The sequence below is a fragment of the Cebus imitator genome, unplaced genomic scaffold (genome assembly GCF_001604975.1).
Source record: "Cebus imitator isolate Cc_AM_T3 unplaced genomic scaffold, Cebus_imitator-1.0 Scaffold87, whole genome shotgun sequence".
NCBI classification, from domain to species: Eukaryota; Metazoa; Chordata; class Mammalia; order Primates; family Cebidae; genus Cebus; species Cebus imitator.
In genome coordinates this window covers 5,199,307-5,217,036 of record NW_016107402.1, presented here as the reverse complement: position 1 = coordinate 5,217,036, position 17,730 = coordinate 5,199,307, and the positions used below count along the sequence as shown (strand labels likewise).

General features: G+C 41.1%; 1 protein-coding gene across 2 annotated transcripts in view; it reads left to right on the top strand.

Annotated features, from left to right (window-relative positions):
* Window positions 1-17,730, top strand: part of WASF2 (WASP family member 2) — an 88,988-nt gene that overhangs the window by 45,771 nt on the left and 25,487 nt on the right. The window contains exon 1 of one of the 2 annotated variants that reach the window (XM_037740703.1): window positions 3,731-3,846. The exons of the other annotated variant lie outside the window; for it this stretch is intronic. The gene's annotated coding sequence lies outside the window, so the exon portion shown is untranslated. Of the gene's footprint in view, window positions 1-3,730; window positions 3,847-17,730 lie in introns of those variants that run through there. 2 annotated transcript variants of the gene reach the window in all.

Sequence of the window (17,730 nt, the reverse complement as noted above, 5' to 3'; positions counted from 1 at the left end):
TTTTTTTTAAAATAAACAAGGCTGTGGATGATTTGTTCTTTTTATGATACCCAAATTTGGAGCTTTCTTTTTATTCCTCAGGTGATTCTGCTTTGAGTATGATCTAGTCAAACCCTACACTCAGGCATTGTGGAATGGATGATACATTGCTTTTAAGGCAGTTTAGAAGGAGGAGGATTTAAATGACCTTCAAAGACTAATGTCAAGCCCCCATGTCAGTGTCACTGCAATTCACGCATGCATGGAGAATGGGAAAGGAACTTAATTATGGAGGAGGGGAATCGTAATCCTGTTTGAATGGATAGTTGAAAGTCCTGGGCCCGCCCCTAAGGCTCAGAAAAGGACTTTTTTACATTTGCTGCCAAGAGGTCAGAGGGAGAGTCCACATAAATACCATCCTCCCTTGGGGTGTGTGAGCCAGTTTTATTCTTTTACTTCCACAGGTGCAGAATAGGTTCACCAAATAGTATTCTGATCTCCATTGAGCAGAATCTGGCATCATATTGTCCTTCTCTGGAAAATCAATCCCTTTAAACCATGGAACGTGGCAATTTTAGGTCATCAGGCATTTAAAGACACCTTTTTAACTTTCATGGGCTAGCCTAATAGGATATATCTTTTACAAAATGCCAGTGTTATCAAGATGAAACTTGAATCATTTAAATTTTGCTAAGGACTTAGTTTTAGCTACTGGTGTACCTTTTACCTGTGAAATTACTTCTTATTTTCTTTAAATGGTGCTGTCCCTCTGGAGAACTGTGATCATCATCAGGTATCAGGCTTCATTCCTTCAACTAACCTTCGGTAACTGTTTGGAATCCATTAGTGTTTGAGATGAGGGAACCCACAGCAACCCGTGTTACTGTTACTATCTTTTCGGACCATAAAATAACTTTCCATAGTTAGGCTGAATGACTGCAGAAACTAGTGCCTTACGTAGTCAGGAGCTGCTGCAACATAGCTACAATCTGAACAACGAAAGGAATTAATCACAGCCAGCTTCATGCATTTCATTAATTTCTTTTGCCAAATGGTATCAGTGAGGCAGAGCTACACCTTTGGCTCATTAATACAAGGTCTGAACTGGAAAAATCTATTTCAGTGAAATCCTTGAGAACTGCTGAAAACACATGATATGTCTTAGTACTTTAAATAGAACTGTTCTAATTTGGAGGGAAATTGCTGTACAAACATGGCTCCAGTTGATACCTTCACAGCATATCTATTCATACCGCTCTTGTTACTTCTGAATTTTGGAAAAAGTTATGTGTTAATATAAATGTAATTTCATTTTTATAAATATATATTCGTATCTTAAAATAATACTCATTGATCGATTTTAGTAGGAGAGCTCCATCTTCTTAATTACTCATTTATGTAAGTTTCTTCCCTCCATCCTAGAAGACAGTCTACAGACTGTGCCAAAGCCCATTTTCAAGGCAGTTTATAGAGATTTAGCTATGCAATTTGTTTACTGTTGGTCACCAAGAAAGTAAAAATGGAAGAACCAGAAGGCCACTGAGGGAAAATATTATAAAAGCACACTCCAGGGGCTAGAGACCAGAGAGCAAGAAGAATCCTTGAGGGTGATCCCAGGGAGCTATGATTTTTAGTAACAGAATAGAAATTAGGTAATGGAAAGTTTAGGCTACTGTACCAAAGACATTTCTTCTTTTTTTGTTTTGAGACAGGCTCTTACTCTGTCATCCAGGCTGGAGTATGCTGGCACAATCTTGGCTCACTGCACTCTCCAACTCCCAGGCTCAACCAATCTCAGCCTCTTGAGTAACTGGGACTACAGGTGTGTGCCACCATGCCTGGCTAATTTTTGTGTTTTTTGTAGAGATGCGGTTTTGCCATGTGATCCTCCTGCCTCAAGTGATATGCCTGCCTCAGCCTACCAAAGTGCTGGCTGGGATTTTAGGCGTTTCTTCTAACAGTTTGTCTTGGAGTTGTCTTTGCAAGTAAAGCTTTTGTGATTATTGGAATGCTATAGAAGTCATTAGGCTTCTTGTCCCACTAAAGCATTAGAATTTAAAACAGACCCTTTAACATGATTTATAGCAGATAAGAAATACCAGTTCAGTTTGGGCAGGTGGTATTTAATTGTCCCTCTTTACAATCCCTCTAAAATTGTTTGTGGGTGAAACAAAAATCCGTAAAGAACAGCTTTATATATATTTTGAAAGAGATATCAGTTTCTTGCATTTTTCTAATGTCAAAGGTTAATTTAAAATATTAATGCTGAAAAGATTAAGATATTAAATCTAGGCAAGAATACATGTACATATTGTAATTACTTCCTTTTAAAATTAAAGTAATTGGATTATATTTAATGAGCTATTTACATTTAATAATTAAAAAAGACTTACTTTTCAGTATTCCCTATATACAGAAAGATGGGAGAAATTTCACTTACGATATAATTATCTTAAATTGGGCTAAATAGGAAAAACAACTGTGCTTTTTAGAAAAAAGGGTCAGAAGAATATTATATTAAAATATACAAATTAGGAATTACCTATAGGAGTGTGTTTTGGTTCATTGTAAAAGAAGATGAAAGATTAGGTGCTTAAAAAAAAAAATCCCTGATGAGAAGATTTGATGAGCTGAACACAAAATGAAACTTAAAGTGATTCTCAGGGACCCTGTAGATAAAAGTAACCTGTCAGAAGTGACAGAACCCCTAATGCCTAGCTGTTTGAAAACAGGAGTTTGTTTGAAAAGCAGTAGCATCTGAACATGTTATCTGAGGCTGGCACTTTAAATAAGCCTGTGTTTATGTTGTTTAAAGGAAAGATGTGAAGCCCCAGAGCATCTGGCTAAAATTGGATGCAGAGAGGGAGAAAGCAGTGTGTTACACTCATTAACACCATTTCAGTTTTAGGGTAAATAGGAAGACTTTCATGTGTTAGCATGCAGTCTTTTTTCCATGAGAAAGAAACTAGTCTTTTGGTGGGACTTCTATATAAAGATAAGAAGTTTGGGCATATTTGTCTAACTAACTTCTTAGTTTGAGTGTTTTGTGGAGAGTTAGTGTGGTGTGATGGAAAGAACATGAACTTCAGACACAGTTGGACCTGGGTTTGAAAGCTGTCTGTGTGACTTTCATAAAGTTATGAATCACTCTGGGTTTTGGTTTTCTCATCTGTAAAATGAAAATATACTACTTAACTTGGAAATTTGTTTGGAGGATTAGAATATTCAAGAAGATGTGAATAAATATCTGGCACATTTCAGGAATTTAACAGGTATTTATTGAACAGACACTGTAGGATGAAAAGAAATTTTAAGAATCCTACTTTGTCTCCAGATGGTGGCTATTGCTACTACTACTTTCTGTTAGGTTTAAAGATATTTTGTTTTTCAATTCCTGTATTCAAAGAGTTGTATACCCCAAAAATATGTGCTATAAAATAGAATGTAGTGACTGCTATAAGAGAGGTTCAGCATACCTCGTTGGCACTTGGAGAGAGGAAAATGACTTCAGACTAGAAGAGTCAGGGAAGGAGTCTTAGAAGTGGTGACATTCACCCCAGGCTTTTAAGATAAAAGGATTGTTTGTGTGTTTTTATAGAGAAATACCAAAATCTAGATAATAGTCTCTTGGAGAATGTTTTGCCTTCAAAGTAAAGTGAAAATATTGGATTGACCCTTGACTGTGATTTGGAAGACTGTTGCCCTTTGTTGTAATCCTTAAAATTGGTATAATGCAAGCAGAGGCCATCCATCTTTTTCAGTATTTGTCTCCATATTCCTGAAGAGCCTGTCTCAGAAGGCAAGAGGTCCACCTCCTTGGCCTCCACTGAAACCAAATAAAAGAGGACCATTTAGGAACACCTTTAGGTAATGCTCATTGTTGCTTAATTTGACCTGCTCTCTTTAGATTATTCCATTACTAGGAGGTAGGTCCATATAAACTCATCATTCCTTCGAGTTAGTAATAATGAGAGCCCTCAGTTACTGAGTACCTACTGGATGCTGGGTACCCCTCTGGAATGCTTACATATGTTATTACATCTTATCCTTGGAACTATCCTAGGTTGGCCATGGTGGTTTATGCCTGTAATCCCAGCAACTTTGGGAGGCTGAGGTGGGAAGATCACTTGAGCCCAGGAGTTTGAGACCGGCCAGGGCAACATAGCAAGACCCTGTTCCTACAAAAACTGAAACATTAGCTGGGCATGGTGCTGCATGCTTCTAACCCCAGCTACTTTGGAGGCTGAGGTGGGAGGATTGCTTGAGCCCAGGAGACTTGAGGCTGCATGAGCCACACTCACATCACTGCACTCCAGCCTGGGTGACTGAGCCAGACCCTGTCTCAAAAAAATAACAACTGTAGTATAAGTGGTTTGTATTTTCCCCATTTTTCGGATGATGCTCAGAGGGATGGACTACCCTAAGGTCATATAGCTAGTGACTCAAGGAATCCTTGCTTTCTTTGTCTGAATATTCTTCTGGGTTTACCAAGCTATACTGATTGATTGATTGATTGATTTTTAATTTTTCTTATCTTATTCTCTGCTTTTGGCATTGAAGGAATATGTATTTATTTTTTGAGATGGAGTTTCACTCTTGTTGCCTAAGATGGAGTGCAATGGCATGGTCTCGACTCACTGCAACCTCCGCCTCCTGGGTTCAAGCCATTCTCCTGCCTTGGCCTCCCAAGTAGCTGGGATCATAGGTGCCCGCCACCATGCCCGGCTAGTTTTTGTGTTTTAGTAGAGATGGGGTTTCACCTTCTTGGTCAGGCTGGTCTCCAACTCCTGACCTCAGGTGATTTGCCCACCTCAGCCTCCCAAAGTGTTGGGATTACAGATGTGAGCCACTGTGCCTGGCCTTTTTTTCTTCTTCTTCTTCTTTTTAAAAGAGCGAGTGTCTTGCTGTGTTGTGCCCAGACTGGATTCTCGCTCCTGGGCTCAATTGATCCTTTTACCTCAGCTTCCCAAGTAGCTGGGACCACAGGTGCATGCTATCACACCTGGCTAATTTTTTATTTACTTATTTATTTGTATAGAGACCGGGTCCTACTCTATTGCCCAGGCTGGAGTTCAGTGACCCAATCATAGCTCACTGCAGGCTCGACTTTCTGGGCTCAGGCAATCCTCCCACCTCAACCTCTAGAGTAGCTGGAACTACAGGCTCTCAGCACCATGCCTGGCTATTGTTTTGTTTTGTTTTGTTTTGAGACAGAGTCTTGCTCTGTCACCCAGGCTGGAGTGCAGAGGCGCAATCTCGGCTCACTGCAATTTCCACCTCCCAGGTTCAAGCGATTCTCCTGCCTCAGCCTCCTGAGTAGCTGGGATTTACAGGCACATGCTATCACACTCACCTGATTTTTGTATTTTTAGTAGAGACAGGGTTTCATCATGTTGGTCAGGCTGGTCTCAAACTCCTGAATCATGGTCTGCCCGTCTTGGCCTCCCAAAGTGCTGGGATTACAGGTGTGAGCCATTGCACCCCGCCCTCTGGCTAATTTTTTCTGTTTTTTTTTTTTAGTAGAGACGAGGTTTCTCCATGTTACCCAGGCTGGTCTCAAACTCCTGAATCATGGTCTGCCCGTCTTGGCCTCCCAAAGTGCTGGGATTACAGGTGTGAGCCATTGCACCCCGCCCTCTGGCTAATTTTTTCTGTTTTTTTTTTTTAGTAGAGACGAGGTTTCTCCATGTTACCCAGGCTGGTCTCAAACTCCTGGGCTCAAGCAGTCTGCCCATCTCAGCCTCCCAGAGTGCTGGGATTGTAGGCATGAGCCACCATGCCTGGCCTATTTTTATTTTTAATTTTTAACTTTTGTAAGTACATAGTAGTTGTATATATTTATGGGATCCAGCATATTTTAAAATTTTTTTGTAAAGATAGGGTCTTCCTGTGTTGCCCAGGCTGGTTATATTGATTGTTTATTTATTTTATTTACTATTTTTTGTTTTAGAGCTGAAGTCTCACTTTGTTGCCCAGGCTGAAGTGCAATGGAACACTCAGTTATGGCTTGAACTCCTGGGCTTAAGGGATCCTCTTGCCTCAGCCTCCTGAGGAGCTGGGACTACAAGTGTACACCACTGAACTCAGCTGAGTTTTTCATTGTTTATAGAGACAAGGCCTTGTCATTTTGCCCAGGCTCGTCTCAATCTCCTGAGCTCAAGGGATCCTCCCACCTTGGCCTCCCAAAGTGCTGGGATTACAGTCATGAGCCACCACTCCCAGACAGTATGTATTTGTACATCCAGACATACATAAACATAGAAAAGGGGCTGGAGGGGGGTTGCTCACTCCTGTAATCCTAGCATTTTGGGAGGCTGAGGTGGGCAGATCACTTGAGCTCAGGAGTTCGAGACCTGCCTGGCCGACATGGCGAAACCTCATCTATACCAAAAATACAAAAAATTAGCTGGGCGTGGTGGCACATGGCTGTGGTCCCAGCTACTCGGGAGACTAAGGTGAGAGGATAGCTGGAGCTCAGGAAGGGGAGGTTGCAGTGAGCTGAGATCACGCCACTTCACTCCAGCCTGGGTGACAGAGTGAGACCCCCATATCAAAAAAAAAAAAAAAGAGGGTTATGATCTCCATCGTGGTCCATTATTGACTGAAACATTGTTATGTAGTACATAACTGTATTCTCTTGTAAGTCCGAGTTGTAGAATGCATTTTAGGGTTAGAGATTTTTTTTTTTTTTTTTTGAGACAGTCTCGCTCTATTGCCAAATTGCAGTGCAGTGGCATGATCTCTGCTCACTGCAACCTCCGCCTCCCAGGTTCAAGTGATTCTTCTGCCTCAGCCTCCCGAGTAGCTGGGACTACAGGTGTGCGCCACCACACCCGGCTAATTTTTGTATTTTTTAGTAGAGACAAGGTTTCACCATTTTGCCAGGATGTCTCAATCTCTTGACCTTGTAATCTACCTTGGCCTCCCAAAGTGCTGGAATTAGAGGCATGAGCCACCACACCCGGCCGGTTAGAGAGATTTTTTTAAAGACCACCCTGTCCACCTTCTGAGGCTGGCGGATTTTTTGAGCTCAGAAGTTCATGGCTTCAGTGCATTATGATTGTGCCTATGAAGGGCCACTAAATTTCAGCCAGGTAACATGGTGAGACTTTGTCTCTAGAATAATATGTTTATATTTTATTGACTCTGAGGTGTACATTTTTTTCCTCACATTTTAACATCGCTCTCTCGACACCCAGGCTAGAGTGCAGTGGTGCAATCACTGCTCACTGCAGCTTTGATCTCCTGGGCTAAAACGATCCTTCCATATCAGCCTCCTGAGTAGCTGGGACTACAGGTGTGCATCACCACATTCAGCTAATTTTTGTATTTTTTGTAGAGATGGGATTTCTCCACATTGCCCAGACTGATCTCAAAAGCCTGAGTTCAAGTGATTCACTCGCCTTGCCTCCCAAAGTGCTTGGATTACAAGCATGAGCCACCATACCCACCCCATTTTAACATCTCTTGAATTATAATGCCTCTTAAAATAAGTGGCATCTTAGATTTGATGAAATAGGGTAGAAATCCACTGGAATTGTGAATTTTCCATAAATACTGTGGTAAAGCTCAGGACTTCTGTTTATCATATTAGCTCTCCTTGAAAAACCTTCCCCTCTGTTTTTCACATTCACTTCTACCCAGTTCAGATCTTGGGTTTGGGGTCTTTGTTTGTTTTTTGAGACAGTCTCACTGTGTCTCAAAGGCTGCAGTGCAGTGGTGCAGATATTGGCTTATTGCAGCTTCAACCTCCTGGATTAAAGTAATTCTCCTGCCTCAGCTTCTCAAGCAGATGGGACTACAGGTGTGTACCACCACACCTGGCTGATTCTTAAATTTTTGTTTTGTTTTGTTTTTTTTGTTTGTTTGTTTTTTGAGACGGAGTTTCACTCTTGTTACCCAGGCTGGAGTGCAATGGCACGATCTCGGCTCACCGCAACCTCCGCCTCCTGGGTTCAGGCAATTCTCCTGCCTCAGCCTCCTGAGTAGCTGGGATTACAGGCACGCACCACCATGCCCAGCTAATTTTTTTTTTGTATTTTTAGTAGAGACGGGGTTTCACCGTGTTGACCAGGATGGTCTCGATCTCTTGACCTCGTGATCCACCTGCCTCGGCCTCCCAAAGTGCTGGGATTACAGGCGTGAGCCACCGTGCCCGGCAATTCTTAAATTTTTTTGTAGAGACAGGGTCTTATCATGTCACCTCGGCTAATCTCGAACTCCTGGACTCAAGCAATCCTCCAATTTGGCCTTCCAAAGTGCTGGGATTACAGGCATAAACCACTGCACCCAGCCCCAGTTTAGATCTTTAAGGTTCCAGAGAGTCTGTTCAGTCCCTTCAGTTCACAGTGATCTTTTCATCCTTTCTATTGTCATCGTTGAGTACATCATTCATTTGATAATTGAACTACTATTTATTTGCTATATTGTTACTTAACTGTGGTTTTATCTGTCTCCTCAACTAAATTATAAGCTCCTGGGGTCAAGAAAGAGATTTTATACTTCCTTGTGTCTTTTAGTGTCTTCTTGATAAATATTCAGTGATTGATAAGAGTGCTATAATTAGTAGTTAACCATTAATACAACCTGCAGCTTATTAAGACAGTATTGTAAAATGGTTAAAAGAACCATATATAGAACATTTAGAACAGTGCAAGTGCTAGGTAGATGTTAACCATTCTGCTACTACTACCACCACCACCACTACCATTAAACTACTATTATTACTACTGTTATTTTAATTATTTTGTGCCAGGCACTGGGCTAAACATTTTATACACGCACTATTTCATTTTTTTCACAATGACTTTACAAACTAGGGGTCATAATAATTTAACAGGCTAGGAAATAGACTGAGAGATCAGACTGCTTGCGAAGGTTCCAGAGCTAAAATGTGGCAATGGTAAAGTGAAGCCCACACCTATGTCTCTTAATGTTCATGCTCTTGCTCTGCCCACTGTTTACCAGATTTTTAGGCTTTGGCAACTTCAAAGTAAACTGAGGTTCGAAAGGAAAGAACAGATACTTATTTTTCCCACTGCTCAAGGACTTTTGCTTGTAAGTCTCATGCTTTGAGTGCTGACTAGACTTTGTGAGACAAAGTAAAGGTACAGCTGCCCTTTGCTGCGACTTTTAGTCAGTTGCGGGTGGCTTGGCCATTACTGACAGATGTATGTATGATACTTTTTCGGGAATTCTAGTTAAAACTGGCTATTGGATAGTTCATACGGAATTACATGGCAGTTTGCTCCATAATTCCATTCCCTGTCTCACATGCAGTTGTGATTGCCTGGTCTCTCTTCTCACTTAAGTTGGTGTATTAATAGTCACATCTCAGGACTGTGGCTTCTGCCTTCTCCATGACCACACGGTGTGTTTGTGTATTGCCCTGAAGTGTCAGCAAAACATTTTGCTGAATTTTCTTTTTGTTGTTGCTCTGCAGCCTTCTTTTCCCTGGCCTTTTTCAGTTGTGTAAAGTTGGCTTCTTTCTTGGTCTTTCCATCCCAGAGAGGATGCAGTTACTGCAGAGAGAAGCTTGCAATAAGAAGTAAGGCATCATAAAAATTAAAACAAATGGTTAGACAGCTAGCCAGATGAATTGAGACTTACTGCCTGATGGGCAATTCAGCTCTTATTGTCTCCTTCCTCTTCCATTTTTAAACCTGTCACTGTAACTAATCCACCAGTGGGTACTCTAGTACCTTGTCCAAAGGAAGTTTAGCCTACAGTACTCAATGCTACTTGCAAGAGCCAGGATCGAAAGGTTACAGTCAAGCTCCATCTTCTCCATCCCAGAGTATGATAGTAAAATGGGGTTAGAAAAACCTTACGTAAAAACCAGCTGTGTATTGGACTTTTGGCTGTTTGTTTGGGAGAATACATGCCCAGGTTTGGGTTCTTCCAAGTACTTGGAGAGGAATGCATTTTTGTATCTATTCTCTTATCTCAAATTTCTGGGTACTACCAACTGGAAAGCACTCTCTTTTGTCATTAGCTATAAATGTAAAAAGAAGTGTTTGAATGTGAACAGTATTTTATTGGGGCTTGTGTGAGTTATTGACATATTTCTAGTAATCTAGTGAACTGATTTGTTGAGGTTTGATACTATACTTTTTTTTGTTTTGTGTGTGCGTGTTTGTTTTTTCAGAGCAGCTTGGTTGTTTTTCATGTTAAACTCCTGTGTAAATTTAATGTTCAGTTGATCACAATGGCTGAAAGAAATCGAGTATCTTATTAGGGGTAAAGGGTAAGATTTCTCCATTTATGAGTATAATTATTCATAATCTATATTTATCCAATCTAAGTAAAAGCCCATTTAGATAGGTAGTTTGAAGTATTTCAAACCATACAATTTTGAGAATACGGGTTTTGCTAGAAATTGGCATTTGACTGAGAAAGTAAAATGAACTTTGTAACTGAAAGTGATCAGTGACCACATTGTAGATCCCGTGTAAATAAGTGGATCCATAACAGAGAATTGGGCCAAGATGGAGATACAAGAAATACTTTATGCGGGTAAATCTTTTCATCAGAGTTAAGAATACTTTGCCTGCAAAATCAGTTTTATATAGGATCTTTCAAGCATTTTTTAGTGTAGTTTACAGCTGGACTAGAGGGATGAATTGAAATTTTATCCCCGATTGCCAGTCATCATTAGACTAAGAGCTACAATCCAGGTTTCCAACTCAATTTAAATGTATTTTCTTTTGGATAACCAAATGGATCCTACTAAAAGGAGAGTCTAATTTTGGCCATTTAGAAGACAGTCTTCTATGAAAAAGTTGATACTAGAAGAAACCAATTTTGAAGGTTAAAGAGATTCCCCCAATTTTAGTTTTAAGAACAAAACTATGATTAGACCCTGAAGTGTAAAAAGGTAAGAACAAAATGTTCTGTTGCCCCCAAAGATAATAAAAAGTTATGGAATTACCAGGTGTGAATGGTCCTTCATGGATGTACCTTGTGCTCAAGGAGTAAGATACTGGATTTTAGAAGTTCTTTCTCCTCAGCTACTGTCTTAAAGCCATATCAAGACAAGAAAGATCCCTACATTGATTGGATGTAGGCACAGAATCGGTGTGTCATTCCTTTATGAAATTCGAAATATCTCCTGCTTTTATATCACAAGTAAGCTCTTTTTCTCAGTTTTCCCAGTCAAATACTTTGTGTCTACCACAGGAGTTCCATTTCTGTCCTACTAACTCCTTTGGACATTGTTTTAGTGACCTTGTGCTTGGAGAGAGCGTGGTTATATTTGTTAGTTCAGCCCCACCCTATATTTCAACAGGAAGTGGGTGGGTGCCTAAGCCTATAATGAAGCATTCTTCCTTGTAGTTGCTGCATGGTAATGAGGACTGCTATATGCAACAGTAAATTCATACCTTAAACATTTTAATATACAGACTTAACTTACAGTAAGACCATGTATTGTCTATCATTTTGAAGTCAAATGACTATTCGACTTAACAACTGAAAGTCTTGAACCTGGTGAAATGCATACTTTTTTTCTTCTTCTTCTTTTTGAGACAAAGAAGACTTTTTGAGTCTTGCTGTCATTCACGCTGGAGTGCAGTGGCGTGAACATAGCTCTCTGCAACCTCCAAGGCTCGAGTAATCCTCCTGCCTCAGTCCCCTGAGTAGCTGGGGCTACAGCTTCGTGCCACCACACGCAGCTAATCTTTTTTAGTAGAGATGAGGTCTGGCTATGTTTCCCAGGCTGGTTTCAAATTCCTGGGCTCAAGCAGTCCTCCTGTCTCAACCTCCCAAAGTATTAGGATTACAGGTGTGAGCCACCACACCCAGCCATAGTCTTTAACATAAAGAAATGTATCTCTTGAAAGAGGAAACCACAAAGTAAACCTCTACTCATATGTCCCCATCCAAAGTGCTGTTAACTATAGAACAGTGGGAAACGCTGAAGTGAAAGCAGAAGTCCTAATTGCCACACATGCAACATCCCCACATGTTCCATCCCCTGCTACTGCTGATCAGCATTTTGGGGGTATGTTTCAAAGAGGAACTGCCTTGAGAAGCATTTCTGTTGTGATGGTTATTGCTATAGCTCAAATATGCTTGCTTTTTGGATGTGACCATAGAAATCTGCAGGTGTTATCAGTGACCTTGGCTCAAAATGCAGCATTGTTTATTTGTTATGAACAGCTAGTAATAAACATAGCCAGAATGAGCAGTCATCTGTCTTCTCTCCTGGTACGGAATTCAGAGTGTAGGGCACAGATGAGTGCATCCTCCCTTCTCTCACAGATATCCCTCCCTTTGTATTTTCTTCCACTCTCCAACTCCCACCTCACCCCACCCCACCCCACCCTACCCCAGGCTGTTGGGATCAGAATCATGAGAGTTCAGAAAGTAGGGTAGATATTGGAGTCCCTGTTGCCCAAACTGGAGCACAGTGGCACAATCACAGCTCACTGCAGCCTCAACCTTCTGGGTTCAAGTGATCCTTTCACCTCAGCTTCCCTAGTAGCTGAGCCTATAGGCATTCACCACCACACACCCAGCTAATTTTTAAATTTTTTTGCAGAGACAGGGTCTCACTTTGTTGCCCAGGCTGGTCTTCAACTTCTGAGCTCAAGCAAACTTCCAGCCTCAGCTCCCAAAGTGTGGGGATTACAGGTGTGAGCCATTGTCCCTGGCCCCAGAGTCTCTTTTTAACTTTATACTGACCAGATGTGATACGTAAAAATACTCCATGGTAACTTCAAATATACAGACTTGAACAATCTCACTGTTTGAGGGGACCTTAAAGGGCCTCATCCAGCTTCCATTTCTTTTTTTTTTTTTTTTTTGAGACGGAGTCTTGCTCTGTCACCAGGCTGGAGTGCAATGACGCAATCTCGGCTCACTGCAGCCTCCACCTCCTGGGTTCAAGCGATTCTTCCGCCTCAGCCTCCCGAGAAGCTAGGACCACAGGCGTGTGCCATGACGCCCAGCTAATTTTTTTGTATTTTTAGTAGAGACAGGGTTTCAACGTGTTGGCCAGGATGGTCTCGATCTCTTGACCTCATGATCTGCCCGCCGTGGCCTCCCAAAGTGCTGAGATTACAGGCGTGAGCCACCGTACCCGGCCTCCAGTTTCCATTTCAAAGTGTGAATACTATCATGGCACTAACAGTCCAAACTGGTCAGTATACTGCCGGGCCACGGCTAGGAAGGCCTGGCAGTCTTTTATGAGTCTGGCCTGGATGTCTGAAACTGGTCCAAAAGACAATTTTTTCCTTTGGAATTTTTTGGGTAGCTAACTCCCTGATCAGTCTGGGAGCCTCTTCGGTGTAAATAACCTCAGGGCTTTGTCTGGAACTTCCTTTGGGCCATTCTGAATCTCATAGGTCCTGCTAACTAGACAAATGTAGACCTGGAGAAGGAGCTTGATTCATGACCATAATCCACCCCTCTCTACGGTCCCTAAATGTGCTTCTGATTGTGTGTTCAGAATGCAAGTGGATGTTGGCTGAGTGAGGAGATTATGGCAGTTTGGGTAGAAACAAATCTAGAAATTTTAGAGCTGAGAAGCTTCTAATAGATTCTTTAGCTTAGTCTGTTTATTTTGTAGATGAGGACACTAAAGCCCAGAATAAAAATTGTAACATCTTTGATTTAGTCTGACCTTTCAGCACCTTCTTAAATGCTAGAAATTTCTCCCACAATATGCCTGATAGCTGGTCATCCAGAGGATGGGGCTAGAGAACTCATAACCTTAACTAAAGATAACCCATTCTACTATAGGACAATTCTAATTAAAATGACCTAGATAAATTGAAATCTACTTCCCTGTAACTTTTATATTCTCAGCAGTTCTAATTTAATTCCTCTTCTATATAACATCTCCCAAGGTAAGACCTTCTCAAATCCCCAAATTAGCAGATATCACTATAGTATATAATTTCCCTAATCAAAGTAAAAGATGTCTGAAAAAGACCTTCACTGATTCCATAAAGACAGGGCATTCCACTCTTTCATGTATCCGGAATGTCCCTTTTTGACCAAGAACCACCACTTCATTGGTTTTCTTCACTTTCTCTGTGTTTCCTTCATTGGCATTAGCATTCTGACACTTTTAATAAAGAAACATACATTTTATCACTTTGTGAATATAACTGTATAAAACTAAAGAGAGCAGTAGGTGGGGCTGAAGGGCTAGACTCGCCCCTGCAATTGCAGTCCATCTAGTTTCTCCACTCCTATTGGCTAGCTGTGATGTGGTGGGCCTTTCCATTTCTACTTTCTCCTTCTCAGCTGGTAAAGTTTCCCAATTGATCTTCTGTGCTTATGTAGAATGATTTGTCTAAAATGCAAATGTAGCCCTGATCTACTTCCTTAATTCAGTGGTTCCCCAACACCCAGTGCTCTATACCAGTAAAGTGCTGCTGATCATAGAGAAGCCTTTCTCAACTGGAGTTCCATGAGACAATTAAATCTTAATGTCATTAGGCATTCATCGTATGTAATATATTAACTTTTCTCCAGTGTGCGTAGAATGGCGCTAGTTACATACAGTCTTGAGGGGAATTGAGAAAACTGTCACTGTAATCATCTTTTTTGTTCTGTGGTTCAGTTGAGGAATCTAGTTATGAAAGACTGGAAGAGAGATAGTATATGTTCTTTAGAAGGTCCAGGATCACAGCTGGAAGCAGCCGCCAGGAAAAACTCCAGGAAAAATACCTTGCAAAGCTAGTTTTGTCTTTAAATATTTTTATGTAAATATTTCATTCCGCCACATAATATGTCTATGGTTAAAAGTATTTTTAAATATTTATCAATGAGGGGCCGGGTACGGTGGCTCACACCTATAATCCCAGCACTTTGGGAGGCCAAGGTGGGGAGATGGCTTGAGGCCAAGAGTTAGAGACTAGCCTGGACAGCATAGCAAGGCCTCATTTCTTTTTCTTTTTCTTTTTCTTTTTTAAAGAGGAGTCTCTGTCACCCAGGCTGTAGTGCAGTGGCACGATCTTGGCTCACTGCAACCTCCAAGGCCCCATTTCTCTAAAAAATAATAAATTAGTCAGTTATGGTAGCATGTGGCTGTAGTCCTAGCTACTTGGGAGGCTGAGGTGGGAGCATCACTTGAGCTCAGGAGTTTGAGGTTGCAGTGAGCTATGTTCGTGCCACTGCACTCCAACCTGGGCAACAGAGTGAGGCCCAGATGACAGAGTGAGACCCTGTTTCTTAAAATAAATAATAAGATAAAATGTTTATCAATGAATAGGATTTATTCTACAGGAGGATTTGCCTAGGGACTGTGGAACTACAAATAACTGCCTTTTTTTTTTTTTTTTTTTCTTTAAACCCTGTAGTGGGTATTTTATTTTATGTATATTATTTAATATCTCTAGGAAAATTGCCCCCAAGATCACACAGATCAGTTAGTAAGGTGTACTAGTCAGGGTACTAACCTAAGAATGTCTTGACTCCATAAAACCCATACATTTTCTACACCTTGAGGTGTGAGACAGAAAGCCTGGAAATCCTTTTGCCCAATTCTAAGTTTATCATTTTCTGAATGTAAGATTTTTTCTTCTTGGTCAAGTTACTGTTGCGGTTCAGATCATGAATAATTTCATACTTCTTGTGCATACCAATCCTTGATTATCCAAAAGAAAAATGAGCAATGGTACATGTAATTTCACATAACAAGGAATCTTGTCCCTCTTCAGTGGCTTTGAAACAATCACTTCAAACAATAGCAGATAAACTTTTCTAATTGTTTTGTCCTAGTATATACTGACATATTGTTATTTCTTGAGTAGTCTCCCACTGATTGTGGGAACTGGCCTTTTTGACAAGAAGAAGGATAGGGTGGGATCTATACCGTCCAGTGCCTGCTGAATGGGCTGTTTTCTAACCATTTGCTTTTGAAAACTTGGTTCCAGGTAAACCCCAACCAGATAACATAGAGTTAATTCCATTTGTTCTGCTTTTCCAAGGTACCAAGTGCCAAGGTGTTAGAATTTGCCCCCCACACTCAATCTGAAATTTATATAGCCATCTGGAATCTAGTTTCTATTAGATATCCAGAGAGAAAGTCCAGAATGCCATCAGTGGTCACATTCAGCACAGAATTTCAAGGCAGTCTGGTTCTTTTAGCTCCTCTGAGAAGCTGGAGTGAGTACTGAAATGATTACCAGCGGAAGAGCCACAGTGGCTGTTTTCAATCATTCCTGGCCATACACCAAATTTCTGGTTGACCTTGAAAGTTTGAAACTTGGGAATCTAAGGACACCTAGAAGATGGTGTTCAGAGCCCTGCAAGGTTGTTTCATTTGGAACCTCCTCCCACCTTTCCTGTTCTAAACTCTCTTTTTACCATGTATTACTGAAGATTGCATCTTAGTACCTGATACCCCTTACATTAAATAAAAGAGGGAAAGAGTTAAATTGGGAAGTTCAGGATTTGGACTAGAAAACCCTTGGGGTTAAAGGGGGAATTTAGCAGAGGATTGGAATGGAAATCATTTCCTGAGACAGTAGACAAGTATTCAGGAAACACCTCTGCACCCCAAAGATAGGCACAGCTGCCACACAGTGACTATTAAAGGGAGGTTCAAAGTTATAAGCAAACAGCTGATTCTCTTGGTTCTTGGGCTGTTGCTGTTGGTGACAGGAAATCTTGTTCCCCAAGCTGCTGGCTTCCTGTTTTATTTTTACTTGTAGCAGATCAGAATGTCCATAACAAGGAGCAGTCTGTTCCAAAGGGTTCTACTCCCCGTTTGAGCCTGAAAGGCTTTTTTTTTTTTTTCTCTTTTGGTCAGACAATATGTCTGTAATGTTTAGTTTGGTTTAAGCATTTTCTATTCATAGTCAACTTTTTGGTGATGAGCTGGTGTTTTAAGATTTGATGTAAGTAAACCTGTTTTGCCTTTTTTTTTTTTTTTTTTTAAAAAGGAGTTTATAATATTGGGGACTTAGCCCAGCTACTCAGAAGGCTAAGGTGGGAGGATCATTTGAGTCAGGTGGTCAAAGCTATAGTGAGCTGTGATCGCACCATTGCACTCCATAGTGGATGACAGAGCAAGGCCCCATCTCAAAAAAACAAAAAGGCTGGGCGCAGTGGCTTATGCATATAGTCCCAGCACTTCAGGAGGCTGAGGTCAGAAGTTCAAGACCAGTCTGGGCTACATGGCAAAACCCCATCTCTACAAAAAATACAAAAATTAGCTGGGCGTGGTGGTACATGCCTGTGGTCCCAACTACTTGGGAGGCTGAGGTGGGAGGCTGGCTTTAGCCCAGGAGGTGGAGGTTGCAGTGAGCTGAGTTGCACCACTGCACTCCAGCCTGGGTAAGAGAATGAGACCCTGTCTCAAAAAAGAATAAAAAATAATAAGAGAAATTGAGGATTTAGATATGTTAACTTTATGCTTTACCTTTTCATTTAAAGTGAATTTGTCATTTTCCCTAGCATGAAACCATTAGGCTGTTTTTGATTTCTTTAGTTTTACAAGATGTGGAGAAGAGGACCAGTCCAGCGTGCCTTGACTATAGTCACATCCATTTTGTGGAAATTAAAACCCTTTCCTATCCTTGTAAAACTAGGAATTTGGTAATCTAAATCTAAAACAAATAGCTCAGCATGAACCTGAAGTAATGGGGGATTTCCTAGGGAAAGGGGCTCAGCCTACCGGATAAGAAACAGTAACTGGAAGGTTTCCGGATCTGCTCCAGACATTTCCTGCTGTCTCTAGAGCCTTTTGGTTCAGGTGTGTTGAACCAGATGGAAGTGAGAAAGGGAGCTGTTGGG